Here is a 7,545-nt window from a genome sequence, read left to right as displayed (position 1 = left end):
ATCATGCAGGAAGGGGCCGTGTGGACACATTTGCTCTGGTTTTACAGTCTGACAGAAGTGAGATGAGGTGTCATTTTAAGGAAAGTAAACTCCATTTGAGTGATCCAGTCCATGCTGGAACAAATAGCACTTGAGTTGTCAACACAGATAGATCAGTGAGGATGAAATCAGAGATTCTTAGAGCTATGGTGTCAATGCAATAAAATAGGCTTCATGCTTTACATTAAAGGGGCAATGGACTTTCTATTCCTAACGCCTATAATCGACCAATTAAATGCAGCTTTCTGTGTTTTCTAAGTGCCCCTTCCCCTGTTCTCACCACCAAAGCTGCTATATTGCCAACTATGGCTTAATTCAGATCCTTAACACTTTTCTTTTCCTTCTGTAAGTCATGGAGACTTTCTAAAAATGCCCCACTCTGGTTTATAAATATCATTGTGGAAGGACAACAGGGGCAGCTGTTGTGCCTCAGCTTGTTGGAGGACGCCTCCAGTGTCGCTCTCCTTCCTCACACTTAATTATGAGAATTTCCTTAATTATCCCCTCAGTTTCTCCACTCTCTCTGCTCTTGTTTTTGCAGGGTGACCTTTATGCGACACAGAAAACCATCACTCACTGAAAAAGCATCCAGTCTGTTCAGTGACTGACGGTTTTAGTTTCCTTTCAACGAAAAGAAACGCGCCTGCTTACGGCAGGGACGCCGCTAATTGCGGGTCCTGTGGATTGTGAAGGTTAGGATGGGTGATTGCTCACTTTTCATTTCACTCTTGCTTAATATCTCACTCCCCTCTAAAACCAACCACTTTTTTGTGGTTTCCTTCATTGGTGGAGGATCTTTTTGGCTGTGAATTTGAATAGGAAGCATATGCTGCAGATTATAAATAAAAAATAATTAGATATATGCTACTGGATGTATTTTTATTTTATTTTTATTTTTGTTTTGCATGACTTTTTACTAGTTTTTCTGGCTTATCAGCACTACATTTTTTAACCACTTTCTGGTGCTGTACCATTTCCCACCACAAGGTGGCTCTGTAGGTCAAAAAATGCCTTCACATTTTCTGAAAAAAATGAATTTCCTGAAATCAGTTGTTATCCAGTGTCTGCCTCTAACTCACAAACAAACAAAATAACAATAATGCTGCATACTTTGGGGAAAGAAAAAACATAAACAGCTGTTTCAAATCTATTTTATGACTTCACTTTTTGTTGCTTTTCTCTTCGTTTATGTAAATGATGTCAAATTATATCCTCCCTCCAGAACTGTATGTAGACGCAAAGTTTTCAAGGTCGAGTGAGCAGATTTTTTTATTGGAGATGGATTTTTCTCACCTGCAAACAGCATTAATAGTTAGCATAAATCTGAATGAGGCCTGTACAACTCTGATAATGTTGGGAGGATGGAGAGGCTGAGCAAGACCCAGAAAAGGAGGAGCAGGGATGAGAGAGCAAACGAGTGAATACTCAAAGAGAGCAAGAAGGAAAACAGAGAGAAAGAAATGCATGCTTGACTTTATAGCCGTGTTGTTCAGCCTCTGTAATTCCTCCTGACTGAAACTTCCCCGTGCGTTCCTCACACGTGTAAACTGTGTCACCTCTACACTGACTTTGCCACCTTTAACAGAGTTGCTTCACAGCGTCGGACATGCTTTTCAAAGATTGATGGAGGAAAAAAAAACAAAAACTCAGCTTTTTGGATAAATTGTACCATGCCCCTGCACGCCCGTGTCTGTCAGAATACATCAATCGCCTGGCTAACCCTTTAGTTCAAGGTAGCTTGAATACCCAGCTATTGTTACAACCCACTGACACACCGCCTCCCCCCATCTTGCTGCAGGAATAGAAGCATTTAGCCATGCTTGAGAACTCTTTTCATCTCAGCGTGTTAGGCTCTATTACACTAAGATGGCCATAACAGAATGCTTTAAAGGCAACACCAAGACATTAGATACACTGTTGTGTATATAGCTGGGAGCTGACTCCTCAACACACAAATCTTTAGCAGATGAGGAACTTTGAGTCAACCGTGCAGTGAACAGCACCAATAGGAAAGATTAAAGCATCAAAGTTCATTTGTAACACTTGTCTTATTTGTTTTTTTTTCTGTTATTTTAGTTCCCACATTTTTAATTGATAAAATTGATACAATTTAGAAGCCCTCTGAAGATTCTATCAGAGGAAACTTTTCAAAAATCCGATTTGAGAAGGAAACATTTTCATTGAAGCAGTTTTAGAACTTAATACACTTTAAATGTTGTTGTAATCAAAGACTATTTGAGTATTAATGAGTCCATCTGCGCACTTCTATGCAAAAGTCTGCCTCACATGTAGACTTTGCATGATTTTGTGTCTTAATATGTTGGAGACTGAGAAGGAAAATATGTAAAGCCGTAAGTGTTATTTCTTACAGTTTCTTACATTTACTTACTGCCAAGAAATTTTATTTTTGCATTTTTTTTATTTGGGCAAGACAATTTACTGTAATATCACAGCAATATTCTAACTCACCAAATGCTTAAAGTATCACCCCAACTATTTTTTTTATTTCTAATGTAAAATCGTTACCAGTAGCCTTAGGATTATGCATTTTTAGCCAAAATCAAAAAGTCTTTTTTTAAGACAGTTTCTGCAGAGCAACAAGAGCTCATTAGAAATTTGCCTCTGAGTTGTGGGCGTGGCTGTTGGCTGGGAAGTAACCCTACGTTTATATCCCAGAATTCTTTTGCTTACTCTCTCTCCTGCTAGCTTACAGTTCCTCTCAACTCCAGGCTAACGTTAGCGTAGCAAAAAATACTGAGCAATACTGGAGCTATCCAGTCCTACAATTTGAAGTCAGAAACCAACTCAGGTGAGGAAAATGGAGACTTGAATGGAACTATTTGTCTGCAAGTGGATATTTTAGAATTGAAGATGATCAGGGAGACTTTGGTCCACCCATGGCAGTTGATTTTTACGCTTTTTCAAACCGCAGGTCTGCTCCTCATTAAACACAATTTGAATAAAGAAATATTCAGAAATGCAGTTTTGATCTTGTACTCTTCTATATATATATATATATATATATATATATATATATATATCCTCCATTATTAGAAAAATGCTAAACATGTTAAACAGATACACATAAAAAAACAACACGATTTTCTTTGGAAGCGGGTCTTCAAGGGCTTCCAAACACACCAGTTCAGTCCTGTCAGCTAGGATAGGCTCCAGCTCTTTTTTTTTATTTTCATCACTGCATCAAGAAAATAAATGTCTAAAAGTAAGATATATACCAACTGTCAGTTACAGAAATAAAGATCTGTCCTAATGCCTAAATAAAGGTACCATTCTATTATGCTCCTCCACTAAAGCAGCAACAAACAAAGAGAAATGTATTTATTTTTGCTTATTTGACTGGAAGAAATGCACCAGTTGTGTACCTGTCCTGAATCCTTCCTGCTTCATTATTTAAATGTTTTATTGTGGTTTTATCTTATTTTTGGTCACAGGGCTTTGAAAAAAAAAAAAAAAATGGGTCAAATTGAGTCATTTAGGCCAGCGCCTCTTCCCCTCATCCATCTCAGTAACACTAGTGAGGTTTATGTGATATGCCGGACTTATCTGGTAACCCTCATGTGAGCGTCCAAACGGGGTTATAAAGGTTTGCAAAGAAAAAGCTATGGGAATGAAACTTTCCAATGTTTTGATTTGGAATACAGCAACATTAGACACTGATTTATAGGGGTGTGTATTGGCAAGAGTCTGGCGATACGATACATATCCTAAAATGTTTCCCTTTTTTTTGTAGAGTATCACTTAGAAAACAAAACTCTACCTTAGTATTAATGTTCTTTAATGTAATAAAAGGGTAAAATTAATTTTACTTAATGAGCACAACGTTAACAGCTTAACAAGTTGCTTTTACCCAAAAATTCCCTACAAGCGGTTGGAGTTTTAGCTGGAGAACAACAGTAAAATGTTAAGGGACGCTCATCAACAATTAATTAAATATCATCTTGTCAGCATTTTAAACCAATACGGGTATCGCCAAACAAAATATCGCAATAAATTGCAGAATTGATTTTTCCCCGCATCCCAGAAAATAGTTTTATGTAAATTTAAATTTCTTAGTATTTTAATATTTCGCATTTTTTAATTTCAATATAATCTTAATGCGACTCCTGAGCCTTTCATTGTTCATTTATTGTTTATTTTGCAGTCAAATTAGTTAATAGGAAAAAAAAAAGTGCAGATGTTAGTCTGGTTCTTTCTGTGTGCAGTATGAGGTAATCCTGCGTAATGAAGGTCATTTCAGTATCATTTGATACATTCTGAAGATGTTTTTGAGCACCTTTTTTTAAAGGAGTCAGAGAAGCCAATTTTTTTAAGCACTCACTTTAAAAAGCACCTTGGATCCTTTTTTCATTAAGCTGCAAGTACACCTTACAAAAAGCCCAATGGAGTTTTTTTTCTGTAAATAACAGAAATCCTTTTCAAAGAAGCTTGTTGGCTGCTCTTATATCTTACATTTGGCAGAGTTTTCCTCATTTGCATTAATACACGCTTTGCTAAGATTTTAATTAGGCTGCAAACCAAACACACACACACACACATAAACACAAAATAAGTATTAATGAAATTCAGGTAGAAGTATCATCCACTGCTTACACCCATCCTCAAGAGCTTTGCATTTTTTAAAATATGAACAACCTCTGCACACTTCTGATACGGACGGTAAAGGGAGGAGACCGGCGCACCTTCTCATCTCATTACAGCAGCAAAAGACGAGCTGCTGTTTGTTCTCGCTCTCGGCTTTGGCATCGTTTTTCCTCCACCTGTTTGACTCCGTCTCCCTCCTCTTTCTATGCTCAATAACAAGCTGGCTGCTTCTCAGATTGGACCAGCAGATTGAGAAGCTACATTTCGGTAATAGTAATGAATTAATTGTCAGCACAGAGTAATTACAATGAAGGATTAAACAAGGGGAGCTGATTGTGCTTGATTAATGCTTTCATTTTTTCCAAGTTGTTTTTATGTACTTTAATTGTATCTATTATTGCTGAAATTATAGCTGCATGGATAGTTTTTGTTGCACCAAATTATGCATTTTTTTTGTTTTAATTCTTGATTTGTATCAGTAGATGGAGGCTTTATGTCTGTGTGAGAGTGCGTTTGGGGCAGTCTGGCAGCTGCTCCAGCCCCAGGAGAGCCTTAGATAGAGGAGTGACGGAAATAAAAGTAGAGGGATGATAGTGGAGGGCCGCCCTCAGAGAGCCAGGGATCATTGATGGCGCTCTCTAGAGAGAAGAACAAACAAACTTTAAATCAGAAAGGATGAGAAGGGCCATGGCCTGCAGAAATGGAAACTTCTACATAGTGTGTACTGTTTGTGCGCTCTGTGTTTGTGTGTTTGGTCACACAAACACGATGTGTCTGCCCGCAAAGCTCATTCAGCTAAGCGTGAAAAGTTTCCAAGTCTGGCTAAAGTCACGTACATAAATAAAATCTGGGCTGATGGCGCAGTACAACCAAGGTTTTTCCAGGGGTATAAAGAGGCTTATAAGGTAGCTGGTAATGTCGCCTGCAGGGTTTAAAAAAAAAAGGGAAGACAAAGTATCAGAAGTGCACAACAAGCATTGAGTGGGGAGATAAGACAGCTGGAGCCCATTGAGAAGCCATAAGCAAAGATTGAATTCCTTGAACACGTTTCTGTACAATAAACATATATTATAAAGTTTAAGTTGCCTGTTTTGCATAAGGCTGCTCCTACCAACGCCTCTCCAGTGGAATGACTGTATCACAAATGTAAAATTCAAGTGTCATGTAGAGCAGTTAAACCTCCTGAGGGGCGAGATTTGGATTTAATTTGCTTCAAGTTCAGCATGACCTCGTGACATTAATGTCAGAAAAATGCTATGATTAACCCGATTGGGGTTCACAAGGAGACACGAGAAAAAAAGTGAGTGATTGTGCTGAAAATCTCTACTTAAATGATTTTATTGTAATATAATTAATTACTCGTAGCAGTAAACAGAAATAGGCAAATGCTGAGGAGGTTGTGCACATACGCACAAAGTAAAACAACTATAGATGCAGATTTAAAAGTAGTGGCTTTCATTGAGGGATATGAAGGATTTAGGTGTATCAGAACAGTGGTTTAGGCTTCCCTCATAAATGCACATGCAGGCACATTGATTAAATGGTTGTTATTTAAGAGTAATAAGTGACTACTTTTGCTCCTTTTTTCCTGCATTCACCCACAGAAATCAATCCAGCAAAAAAACATGAAAAAGACTGCAGTGTACAGGAGTATTTGTATCAATGCATGCATAAATTATTTTTCAAAAGTTTACAGAAAAGGATTTTCTGCCTTTTTCTATCTGTTTCTTGCAGTATCATATCAGGTGAAGCAGGGGACGTGCGAGGTGGTGGCTGTCCATCGCTGCTGCAATAAGAACAAGATCGAAGAACGCTCTCAAACCGTCAAGTGTTCCTGTTTCCCAGGGCAGGTTGCTGGTACCACCAGAGCCAGACCGTCCTGTGTGGAAGGTACATGTGGTGTTTTGTCCTCCTTAAGCATCGTTTCCTAGAAGCTGAACATGTATTTGCTCAGTTTAAAACAACTATTCACTTTTAGAATTAGATTGATAATCTAAATAACATGACGAAAGGAAAACAAGAGTAACATCTTAACCAGAAGCTGCATTCACTTCAGCAGCGTTCAATTTGCAAATAATCTGGATGGTCGTGTTCTAACATTTCATTTAAGCTGCATGTTAATCACAGCCTGGAGAAAAACCTTTGAAGCATGACTAAAACATGACCAGGATTCAAAATGGAGGTTTTGACAGAGGTTGGGTGTGCTGGGGGTTCCTAAAATAATTGAGCCACTGATGACTTTGACAGGGTCACAGTGGCTACAAATGCTTTTAATCATCTGGCTTCATTAAATCTAATGTATGAAATCTCTCACCTAAAAACAATGTGCGCCCTGATTGCTGATTCCATGCAAGCAAGCTAAATAACATTTGAGTGAACAAAAAAAAATGTTAATGAGATAAGCATATATCTATAAATATATATATATATTTCAGGCTTCTTCTCTGTCTTGATAAATGCAATCTATACTGACAAAAATATAAAGATAACACTTGTTTTTATTCAGTTTTTTATGAAATGAACTCAAAGATCTAAAACATTTTCTACAAACACAAAGTAACCATTTATTTGAAATATTGCTCATATTCTGTCTAATCCAACCCACCTAGCAGGTGTGCTATATCAAGATGCTGATTAGTCAGCAAGATCATTGCACAGGTGTGCCTTTACCGTAATAGATTGTGTTTCTCTTTTAAAGCAAAAAAATATCTTGTGAATGCAACTTTTCTATCTGTGCTAGATTATGGTGATCTTTTTTATATGAATGCACCTGCCTCATGTCTTCAAAAGTTGGACAGTGTTTATCACTCTTCCTTACGGTTCATATCCAACTGTAAAGCAATGACACATCACTGTGAACTGTACAAGCGAGTGGGATGGCCTTCTCTCTCCAGTAGGAGGCAG

The sequence above is a fragment of the Oryzias melastigma genome, linkage group LG5 (genome assembly GCF_002922805.2).
Source record: "Oryzias melastigma strain HK-1 linkage group LG5, ASM292280v2, whole genome shotgun sequence".
Taxonomy (NCBI): domain Eukaryota; kingdom Metazoa; phylum Chordata; class Actinopteri; order Beloniformes; family Adrianichthyidae; genus Oryzias; species Oryzias melastigma.
The sequence above is the reverse complement of the archived record's forward strand: the minus strand, read 5'-3'. Positions refer to the sequence as shown.